General features: G+C 45.6%; 1 protein-coding gene across 14 annotated transcripts in view; it reads right to left on the bottom strand.

The window, feature by feature from the left end:
- Positions 1 to 12,435, bottom strand: part of DLG1 (discs large MAGUK scaffold protein 1) — a 317,929-nt gene that overhangs the window by 61,666 nt on the left and 243,828 nt on the right. The gene's annotated exons all lie outside the window — the stretch shown is intronic.

The following is a 12,435-nucleotide window of genomic DNA, read 5'->3' as shown; positions in this document are numbered from 1 at the left end:
GAGTCCCTGTTCCCCCAAGCACGCCCAGGAGTGACCAGGAATAACGGTCACAAGCTGGCAGAGGGGAGATTCAGACTAGACATCAGGAGGCACGACTTCACGGTCAGGGCGGCTAGGATCTGGAACCAACTTCCAAGAGAAGTGGTGCTGGCCCCTACCCTGGGGGTCTTCAAAAGGAGGCTGGATGAACACCTTGCCAGGGTTGTCTGACCCCAGCATCCTTTCCTGCCCATGGCACGGGGTTGGACTTGATGATCTGCTCAGGTCCCTTCCGACCCGACCAACTATGAAACTATGCTCTGTCCTGAACAGAACCTTGGTTGTTGATATCAAGGAAGTCAACTTTAAACAGATACAGATACATCAACTTTAAACAGATACTCAGACACATAACTTGTACAGGCTGAACAATCTGGATACAGGACCAGGAAAAGGAGGTAAAATATTTCAAGGTGGAGTACAAGGCATTAATAGACGCTATGATTTATCAAGGGAATTGTGGTATTTCCTCTTTTATTTGAAGTCATACTTTGGCATCTAATGAGTAAATGGGAACCTTGGCTCTCATTAAATATGAATTTCTATTGCTCCTGGTTGCAGAAGAAAAGCTTGGAAAATGTGTGCACAACCTAACCACCCAAGAACCACAATACTGACCCTGCAATTTGATGATATTTAGGCCCCTGGCACACGTTACATTTAAGATTTAATTAATGAGTTAATCATGTCTAAACTCTTACCTGCCACATGTTAATTCAATTAACGGCATGAAAAAACAAGGAACAAGCCATGAAGTTATTACATAAAAATGTGCAATAACTCTGTGGCTGGTTCCTATCACGCCATGAACTGAAGATGGGGCCAGGCTGGGGCTCCCTGGCTGGGAGCCCCATCAGCTGATGGGGAGTTGCAGGAGCTTACTACTTGTCGGTGCAGGGAGAGCCCCGTATCATGATTTCAGGCTCCCTCAGCACCAGGAGTAAAGGCATGATGGGATCTGATGCTGAATGCCATAATCACACCTCCTGCCACGCATGTGTTCTATGGCAGGAAGCGCGATTCTGGGGATCTTGCATCAGATCCCATCATGCCTTCACCTCCACATCTGCCAGGGGGCCTGTATTTATAGTCAGTCTCTCACCACTTTCTAAGGCCAGACTCTTGATTTTTTAATGTTTTGCATGGGGTTGTCCATGGGAGTCCAATCACCTCTTCTGTGGAACTCGAGAGATTAACTGATGCTAAAGCTATAACATTGTTACATTCAACTAGTTCAGACTCCTCTGTGATGCAGGTTAAAAAACCTGATTTGCCTCCATAATTCTGGGAGCCAGTTCATAAATTCTATGAATTCTACGCTGTACTGCATCTTTTAAAGCAGTTTCTCAACCCGTGGTACGTGCACTCCTGGTAGTACGCGAGACGCGGGCAGGGGGTATGTGGGTGCCGTGTTTTGAGTCTGGCCCGCCCCCTGCCTGGCAGGTTGGAGTTGTCTTTGCCTGCTTGGGCCACAAGTTCTGGCTGCCGCGTCCCGTGCGCCGGGGCTTCCACTCCCCGGCATCAGTGTGCTGGGGGGGCAGGGAAGGGGGCCTTGCGCAAGCTGCTTTGCTCTGGGAGGAAGAAGAGGGACTTGGCTCACGGCAATGAAACTGGAATTGCCACGGTGGGACTTCCGGTTTCGCTTTGCTGCATCAATTGGCAGGTGGTACACGTAAGGTACCAATGGTTGAGAACCACTGTTTTAAAGCATCCTTTAAAGACTCTGAGTGACAGAGAGGGGATCATGTCCCTCAGAAAACTGTTCCAACAGACCATTACCCTCACTGATAAAACACTACACATTATTTCCTATTTGAATTTCATTAAAAACATGAAATCCCATTTGTCTGACAAGAGCCATTTTTACAAAACCATACTGACTAGTACCAAGTATGCCAATACCTTTTATTTCTAAACTAGTTACCCTCTGTCAAGTTTCCCATTAATGTGACAAGAGATAACAGGTAGGATTGGAGTTTTGCTGTACCCATGATGCAAGACTCTGGGGATTTCAGCCCAGGAAATATGCAAGAACCAGGGACTACGGGGCGGCAGTGAGCTTAAAGATTCCCCACTCATTTAATTTATTCTTCCAAGTACTAGTACAACAGTGGCTTTGTATTCTTCTAGAGCCTCCACAGCATGCCAAGATTTATTTAAAAAACCAAGAAAAACATAACAGCATTAATGGTTCAGAGAGCCCCCTTCCTTGTAATACCCAAGTGCAAATTTTCAGGTCATGTGAATTTAAAAACTGTTTTACTTTTACTCTGAACGGCCTTCCTGTTTACAGAAAGAGAATTAATTCTGTAATCACTGTTAGATATAGCAATATTGTCATGGGAGTTTCTGAACTGACAAAAGGAGTACTTCTGCTGCATTATGACTGAAAATGCAGCCATTTTGACCTAACACCAGGACAATACCATTGCTAATATTTTGTTCATTCCTGATATATTTATAGAATCTCTTCAAATTATCCTTACAGATGGCCACACATCATTGACTAAAAACTTTAGCTTCCTTTATCAACTGCATATCTTTTCTATCTATTGATTTTTACTTGTTATCACACCCTTCTCATTTTTCCATTAATAAATCTTATTCCTGTCTTCATCCACCCTCTAAACCAGTATGGTTTTCTGTTTAAAACCAAAGAAGTGACTGTAGAGCCATGTTTTTTGGCATTTAACAAAGCATACTTAAAGCTTAAAGCAGAGACGAAGTATCATTTAGTCCTGCTCGTGATGCACCAGCTAATGCATCCCAGTATGTTATTACCTCTGTTGACTACAGCGTCACACTGGCAGCTCATGTTCATCCTGTGATCAACTATAACCTTGAGGTCCCTTTCAGCCATCGCGCTGGCCAGGACATGGAAATCATGAATGCTTTTCAGGGAATGCTCCTCCTAACCTATATTTATGTTGCTGGTATTTCCCTCCACCCCCCTGATGAAGCACGCTGCATTTATCCTTATTGAACTGCATCCGGTTCTGCTCCACCCACCTTTCCAGCTTGTCCAGGTCTGCTTGGATCTGCACCCTATCCCTTAGCATGACTGCTTTTCCCTATAACTTAGCATCATCCGCAAACTTGGCCAGAGTGCTTTCCACATCCTCATCTAAATCGATGATAAAGCACGGGGCCAAGAACCGAATCCTGCTGAACTCCACTGGCGACCTCCCACCAAGATGATACAGACCCGTCCACTAACACTCTCTGGGTTTGACCCTTCAGCCAGTTCCCAACCCACCTGACCGTGGACTCTGCCAGCCCAAAATCCTCCAGTTCGTTGGTTTTTTATAAGGGCATCGTGGGAGACCATATTGAAGGCCTTTTTAAAATCCAAGTATATGACATCAACTGTTTCCCACATCTAAGTGGTTTGATACGCGATCGCAGGAGACAAGGTTCGTCAGACAGTGACCTTCAGACTGACAGACCAACGCTATTACCAGGACCCCTGCATGAAAGGGTTGTTCCAAGAAAGATAGCTGCTTTTTTGTGGGTTACTGAATGAAGGAGCAGTTGCTTTCAGAGGTGGAGATTGAACTTACAACCTTTGGATTAGCAGCACTCTACCAGCTGTGCCACCAGAGCTGCCAACCTTGCTAGGATGTGGACAGATTGGTAAGAGTCCAGCATAAAGCAACAAAAACGATTAGAGGCTTGTAAAGCAAGATTTTTGAGGAAAAGCTGAAAGAACTAGGGTTATCTGGTCTGGAGAAGAGAAGACTGAGGGGGATTTGATAACAGCCTCCAAATACCTGAAGGGTAATTACAGACAGGATGGGGATAGGCTTTTCTCTGGTGTTGTAGGGGACAGAATTAGGAACAAACATCTCAAGCTGCAGCAGAGGGACTTTAGGTTGGAGATCAGGAGGAACTTTATGATGGTGTGGGTGGATCAACACCCCAGGGTGTTGAGGGAATTGACAGAGGTTATTGTGGGGCCCCTGGCACAGCTTTATGAGCACTCATGGTGCTCTGGCCAGGTGCCAGATGACTGGAAGAAGGCCAATGTGATCCCCATCTTTAAAAAAGGGAAGAGGGAGGACCCATGCAACTATAGGCCTGTTAGTCTAACTTCAATCCTGGGGAAACTCTTAGAGAAGATTATCCAGGAGCACATCTGTGATGGGCCAGCAGCAGGGATGATGCTCAAGGGCAACCAGCACGATTTTATTAGGGGCAGGTCATGTCAGACCAGCATTATTGCCTTCTACGATCAGGTCACAAAAACTTTGGACGCAGGTATCACGGTGGATGTAGTCTTTCTGGACTTCAGCAAGGCCTTTGACATGGTCTCCTACCCCATTCTCATTAAAAAACTAGGTTACTGTGGCATTGAGGCCTATACAGTTAGATGGATTGCAAACTGGCTGAAGGGTCGTACTCAGAGGGTGGTGGTGGACGTGTCATTTTTGACCTGGAGGGAAGTGGGCAGTGGAGTCCCCCAGGGCTCAGTCCTTGGGCCCGCGCTGTTCAATTTTTTTATTAGTAACTTGGACGACAGGGTGAAAAGCAGCCTGTCCAAATTTGCAGATGACACCAAGATTTGGGGTGAGGTGGGCACGGTAGTAGGGAAGGACAGATTACAGCAGGACCTGAACAGGTTACAGGGGTGGGCTAATGAAAATAGGATGGGTTTCAATACAGACAAGTGCAGGGTGCTGCACTTAGGCAGTAGGAACCAGCAGCACACTTACAAGCTGGGAAACTCCTTCCTCAAGAGCACGGTGGCAGAAAGAGATCTTGGAGTCATTACTGACTCCAAGATGAACATGGGCCGACAATGCGAGGTCACATAAATGCGAGGGACCTGAGCAGATCATCAAGTCCGACCCCCTGCCATGGCAGGAAAGAGTACTGGGGTAAAACAACCCCAGCAAGGTGATTGTTAAACCTTGTCTTAAAGACCCCCAGGTAGGAGCCAGCACCCCCAGGGTAATTCGCTTGGAAGCTGGTTCCAGATCCCAGCCGCCCTGACAGTGAAGTAGCACCTCCTTGAGAGAAGACTCTTGAACTACATTAAACATAAATACTTAAGTCCTACTAGTTACTCAGGTCATGGGATGCACAGCAAGATCCTCTTGAAAGGCTCAATGGTAAACCTCATGTTCTTCAATGCTGCTAGTGACCTTTTCTGGTCACTTCGCCATTTTTCAGTGCTAGAGAATTCAACAATGTCCCCCTTTGCTTCCCAGAATTCCTGAACCTGACTTGATATTCATTTCTTAAAGCCAAACACAGTCTGGGCATTCTTCTAATGATGGCAAAACAGAAGAGAAAAATAATTTGAAAAATTAAGTTTCTCTCTGCAAAATTGTCATTTCAAAGAAAGCAGAAGGAGAACACAAAAAAGCAGACTTCAGTTAAACTGAGGTGTATTCTTCAAGTCTTTTTGTAGCTTTTCTTTTGTTGCAAACAGAATGACAAAACTATAGTGCAACATAAACATATAAAGTAACCAAAGTATCTTCATACAAAAAATGTAGAAGAAAGAGGAAAAAAGCAAGTCAGAACTTGGGAGTTACCTTGCTGGAATATTATTTAAAAAATGCAGTTACTGAATGTGTGTGTTGGGGAAGGGACGGCCAAAAGCACTCAGCATAGGTTTCTGTTTTCATTCTAGGTACCTTAATTTCAGTCCATTCTGCAGTGCCTTAATGATGGCCTGAAGTCTGCAAAGTAACCAAATATCCCAGATGGTTAAAAACAGAGGGGCTTGTAAGCAATAAATATCACAGTTTCTCACTCAGCAGATGAACACCTTGCTGGGGTCATTCGACCCCAGTGCTTTTTCCTGCCATGGCAGGGGGTCGGACTCGATGATCTGCTCAGGTCCCTTCTGACCCTATCAACTATGAGAACTATATTATGTCAACGCTTTGGTGACACTTTTATTCCACAACAGAAATAGCTATAATCAGGATCAGCGTACAGAAAGGGTATGAAGCTCATCCTGGCCCAGTTCTGGAGTTTGGGGCTTGTTGTGGGCCAGATCCAGCCTGGGACACAGCACAGATGGCAGCATGACCAGTGGGGACCAGCGCTCCCTCCAAGCTGTGTGGCGTGCGTGGCCACGCAGGCGCACCTGGCAGCAGGCCCTGGTGCACCTGCACAGCCAAGCACACCGCACAGCTTAGAGGGAGAGCTGGTGGGGACAGTGGTGGCAGGGCAAGGGGCAGCGGGCCAAGAGGCTGCTGGGCAAGCAAGGCTGCGTCAGCACGGCCTATGCTCTCCCTCCTGCCACTGATGGCCATGTCCGCTAGCAGTGTGTGAAACGGGCCCTATTCAATTTGGATTTCGCCAGAATCAGGGACAGCGATTTGATTCGTTGATTTGGGTCACTGTCTCTGATTTGACTGGGCCGAATCTGAATCTGAAGATTCGATGCAGATTTGGAGAATCAGCCATTCAGACGCAGAGACAGCTTTAAATGTTTTTTCTACACACCTCAAGGTACCAGGTGTGGCTTGTGAATGCTGCGAAGCTGGGGTGGATGGAGTGTCCCACAAGAGCATGCAATCGGCTGCAGCGGGATCGCAGGTGCTCCTCCCCCACCCCCGACCCAGAAGGCACCAGCTGCCAAGCCGGGAGGGCACGGTGGGGGGGACCCTGGCACATTCCCCAGCAGACCCGAGTGCTTCTGGCCCACTTTCAGGTCTGCTGCTGAGCACGCTGGGGAGCCCCCCACGCTTCTGTGGGATGCGCCATGCACCCTAGCATCGCAGCATTCACAAGCCTGCTGGTACCTTGAGGTATGCAGAAAAAACATTTAAAGCTCTCTCTATGTTTGAATCCTTCTGAATCTCTAGGAATCAATTTGGAGAGATTAAAGGGTCTCCTGACTGGATTCAGATTTGGAGATTTGGCCACCGCATCGAACTAGGGACCGAAGCTTTGCACAGCCCTAATGTCCACTAGGGCCCATAACCTCAGGTTGTGTGGCAAGCCACTCCCTTTGGCCACGCCACCACAGCATCTTGTATCCTGCTGGTAGCTCCGCAGGCTGCAACCAGCTCATAGGCTGTGTTCAGCACCCTGGAGTAGAGTACTGGATTGCTACATGTGTACATGAATAGGAACTGGAACGAAACTGGTGGAAAGTACTGAAACAAATAATTACTGCTCAAGCACACGGTCAATTAAAAGGCAGGGGAGTCTACCCTGAGCTACGGGTTATGTGTTGGGAAACCCGTAACCTCTGCACTGGACCCACTTACTGTCTAGTATGACAGGTTTAAGTTAGGGCCTGCAGCTCCAATCTGCTCCTGTGTCTACTGACATTCCTGACAATGGAAATCAACCCTGATAGCTCTGCTGTACTAGGCTGATTGCTATGCTAACATAAGGTTGTTGGCAACAGCCAGAAAAACTCAATATTGTAATCTGGCATTGCATACATAAAACACCAGGAAAAGGAATAAAAACGAAGCTGGCTTTACTGCCTGTCGTGTCAGAAACATCACGCATTCATCTTTCTAACAAAGAAAAAGAAAAACATTGCTGGGGTGTATAACCAAAACACCAGTCCAAAAGTCTGGAGGAGAGAAGCAAGCCCCTGAATTTAAATACCTTGTATGTCATTCAGGTCTTATTTTGCAAGTCAGAATGAAAGACATGATAAAATATGGAATAGATGTTTGCTGCAGCTATATTCTGTGAAAACTTACATCTTTAGTAACTCTGCAAGAAAATTAATGCTGCCACTAAATCCCAAATGATTCACTCCATACAGTAGACACTTCCTGAGCTCAGTGACAAGAGCGCTGGTGTGGTGCTTGGATGCAGGCAGGAAGCTAATGAAACGATCGTTTCAGAGAGGGCAAATATCCCTTTTCTCAAATTCCACAGACCAAAAAGTTTCCACGTAACAATGAATTCATGCCATTAAACGAATGAGTTAATTTTAGTCATTCATGTAGAAAGCTAGCGAACTGGATGCTGAAATTATAATTTATTCTTGACCCAATACATTTGTATTCTCCTTCCAACACCTGCTTGTCAATATCACGGTTTACCATATTTTGAAAGGTTAGATCTCCAGGGGTTTCCAGTATCTCAGACAAACCTAAGTGCACAATAAAGAAGATATACAGAATCAAAGTGCACTTATCCTTCCCCATCCCTCACCTATGGGGAATGGTAAATAATGAGGAGATATCACCAATACAGAGTGGTCTGGACTAATTTTGAGCTAGATGCACACACATAACATGCTACAACGTGATTAAATTTTAGGCCATCCAGCTAGGAACACAGAACATGGGCCATGTTTGCAAAATGAGTGATTGTCTTCTGGGGAGCAATGACTTTAAAAAGGACTCAGGCATCCTGGCTGACAGCTGGCTGAATGGGAGCTCCCAGTGTGATGCCATGGCTAAAGTTTTAAAATGTAATGCTTCGTTGTATAAATGGGGGAATGTCATGTAGAAAGAGAGCTTATATTACACCACTGTATTTGGCACTGTTAGATTGGAAAAAAACTTGCAAAACAGAAGTATGTCAGTAGGGTTAGGTCAAAAGAGGATACAGAAGACTTGACCGCAATATGGAAGAATCAACGTGGGAAGAAGAAATAACAATAGAAAGGTATTTCATCCAGCAAAAAAGGTTCAAAGATCCAATGGCTGAAAGAGATGAAGCTAGGCCAATTCAGATATGAAGAAAAGTGCACATTTTCAAAACAGACGGGTAATCAACCACTTGAGTATCCTATCAACAGCTAGGATGAATTCTTCACGGCTGGAAACTTTCAAATCAAGACAGATTTTCTAACAGCTGCATCTTCAAGCAGGACTTCACTTAAGGGAAGTCCCATGGCCTGCGTCACAGGATGTCAGACTACATCATAATGGTCTTTCCTGGCCTATAAATGTAAAGCTACAGCTGGGAAGGAGTGAGGAAGCAAGAACCAGATGCTGGAAGTCATCACAAAGGGCCGTGCATCCCCCTTGGTAACAGCGAGTTAGTCTTGAAAGGCAGCTCTGTTGGGGAAGGTGCAAGAAATGGAGAACGGTTTAGACCCGAGGCTGCAGTGAGGCACCAGAGCTTCTCCCGGGACAGCAGCAGAGCAGACAGAGCACTGCTGAATGGCTGCCACGGCACTTCCAAGGCCGAGGAAGACCATCCATTTTCTCCCCACACTATAAAAGTAACAAACACCACTCAGAATTTTCAACTGCATTTCCCTCTATTATTTTGAATTGCTACATTCAAATCCATTGCCAAAATAATTGCTGCCAATGAACTTGAGCCGACAGAAAATTCTGTTTAATTAAAGTGAATTTTTTGCTTGGATTAAGGGAGGCAGCTGCTCTGGAATGAAATATTTGGAAAACTTCTTCCTTCTTCACGCCAATCCCTACTGTGTCCCTCAATCAGCTCTGCCAAGCAACTACTCATTCATTATATATTACTCTACAGATTTATATTTTAAGGGTAAAACTTAAATTTTATAAGCAAATTGAATGAATCTTCTAGACACTATTTTCTTAAATGTCCAAAGGCAAAAATGCAGGGTTATGAACGGGAAGGACAGACGAGAAAGGAAGCAGTGCCAGCCATGGGCAGCCAGTAGAAAATGGAAAATCATACATAGCTTGTTATGTTCATAGATTGTCAGGGGTCAGAAGGGACCTCGGAAGATCATCGGGTCCAGCCCCCTGCACCAAGCAGGAAAGATAACAGGGGGGTCAGGTGACCCCAGCAAGGCGACTGTCCAGTCTCCTCTTGAAGACTGCCAGGGTAGGCGACTGCACCACCTCTGAAGGGAGCTTATTGCACAGTCTGGACACCCTGACTGTGAAGAAGTTTTCCCTAATATTGAACCTTCCACTAGAGGAGTTTGTGGCCATTACTCCTGGTTTTCCCCTCGGGTGCCCTGGTGAACAGTTGCTCACCCTGCCCTTCATGAAGTCCTCTAGTGTAGTGGTAAGCTGCTACCAGGTCCCCTCTCAGCCTTCTTTTCCTCAGGCTGAAGAGTCCCAGGTCCCTCAGCCTTTCCTCGGATGGCTTGCCGTGTATGACTCTGATCATGTGGGTGGCTCTTCTTTGGGCTCTCTCAAGCTTGTCTATGTCCTTGTTCAAGTGTGGTCCCAGAACTGGATGCAGTGCTCCAGCTGTGGTCTCACCACTGCTGAGCAGAGTGGAAGAATCACCTCCTTGGCTTTGCTGGAGATGCATCAATTGATGTATATTCGCCAGAGTACTGCTTGCTCTACTGCTTACAGCATTGCACTGCTGGCTCATATTCACACTGTGGTCTGTTATTACCCTCAAGTCCCATTCACTAATGGTGCTGGTCAGTTTGGTGCCGCCAAGCCTGGAGGTGTGCTGGGGGTTAGTAAGACATTCCAACACTTGTGAGGTTTCCTCAGACAGGCTTTATCTAACACAGAAGTCCCTGAAAAGCATTCATGATTTCTTACCAGAACAAGCACAAAATTGCCTTACCAACCTGTAACAGGGAATCCTAGCCCTGTTACTAAGAGACAGGGTGGTCCCTTTCAATCCAGAGCCTTCCAGTCACGGCCGGCTGGTCAAGTAGGGGTAAAGGCTCAAGCCCTGCCAGCTGGCCAGGTGACAGGAAGAGGAAGGCCAGGATCCTACAAATGGCAAGTGGAGAAGGCCAGAGGGGCAGCAGAGAGGGGGACTCCCAACAACCGCGGCGTCGCAGCCGCAGTCTCTGCTGGAAGAATACGCCATTTGTGAGCCAGAAGCATGATCATCTAAAGTAAGCAGGCATGTTGCCTCTCTTGTTTCTGTATTATCCTTTTTCCATTCTATGGCCATAGAAGCCTATGCTTTGCGCTGGATGTTAATACCCGGAGGCTCCGGCTGTGGCTATTTGGGGAGGAGGCCTCATTGGGGGCCCACTGCAGTGAAGGGACCTCAGCGCCAGAGAGGGTGCAGTACTTGGGGGTGAAGAGACCCCAGCGCCAGAGGGGGCACAGTACTTGGGGGTGAACAGACCTCAGCGCCAGAGAGGGTGCTGGAGCCCAACTGAGACTCTGAGAGCTAAAGCCTTGGAGTCAAGCCCTGATTAGTGGGTTTTTGACTGACAGGTCTAGCTAGAGAGAGAAGGAGCAAGCCCACAGTGGCCGAGACCCCAGCATAGAGAGGAATTTATAAATACCATCTGTGAGGCTTGGGCTGCAGTGTAGGGGAGGAACGGAGCTGCAGATAGTGTCCCCTGGCATCGGGGCAAGAAATGGGCAGCCTCCTGCTTAATTAACAACTATTAATTAATTAACATCAAGGCACGGCAGGCAAGAAGGCGGGTGGTTGGCCCAGAAACAGGAGGGTGGGCCGAAGGCAAATTTGGCCCCGAGAAGACCCCCTGTTACACAACCCTCTACCATTTAAACTGGCAACAAAAAACAAGTAATATTTGATTAACTTAATATAAAACTGAATAAACTAAGACAAAACTGGATAAAACTAAGATAAACTTGGGCAAGCAGGAATTTGATTCAATATTCCAATATTGATAAATTCCCCCCTAAAAACAAGAGATGAAGAGTCTAACTGGTTTTGAGCAAATGCTCTTGATTTTTATTAGTTAGTAGTCTAAAGAGATGATACTCTGATGCAAAACTGCCTTTTCTGAAAATGTGGCACTGTTGCAACTGAATCCCTGAGGTTACTGAAAGGAAATACAGACTAGGTAAAAGTACTGTAAGGTAGATCAATGGCTCCATTTCCAGTTGGGAGGATGACAGTTTATATTCATACTCTTTAATTTACATGCCATGACAAATGATGAGCCATTAGGAGGTTTAAAATGCATGTTTATATCCAGTGATATCACAGATGCAGAATTATGATTTTTCTTAATCCTAATATGTAACTGAATCAGGCTGAATGAAATGGATTACGTGGCAAATGATTCCAAATGAATATGTATTTACATAATATCAAAAGGAAGTTTTGATTTTCAAAATACTCTCCCTTCAATCATTTAAGGACTTACCATGTTATACAGCAAGTATGAAAACTTAAGCAGCACGAATAGTATTAAACACATTTCTTAATCAACATTCCACATATTTAAATCAACTTAAGAGCATTTGCAGCAATTGCTGAAAAGATACTTAAGGAAGAAAAACGGCAGTAAAATTATGGATGTTTTCTTCCCTTAAAAGGCAACCAGGAAGATGAAGATCACCAAAGCCTGGTAAAGTACAATTTGGGTGCTTAATATGTAAGTAATGAAAATGTCTTTTTCAGGTACATTTAATTTACTGCAAATCTAATTACATAATATTACTGATCTATTGAAAAGTGTGGAAGTTTGCATTTTGTTCAATTCATTACTGAATAAATGGCAGCCATAAAAACTTGGATGTAGAATTAAAGATGACAGGAGCGTGTGGGAGGGGGTGG

Source organism: Gavialis gangeticus, unplaced genomic scaffold (genome assembly GCF_001723915.1).
Source record: "Gavialis gangeticus isolate Ggan-Ray unplaced genomic scaffold, GavGan_comp1, whole genome shotgun sequence".
NCBI lineage: Eukaryota > Metazoa > Chordata > Crocodylia > Gavialidae > Gavialis > Gavialis gangeticus.
The sequence above is the reverse complement of the archived record's forward strand: the minus strand, read 5'-3'. Positions and strand labels throughout refer to the sequence as shown.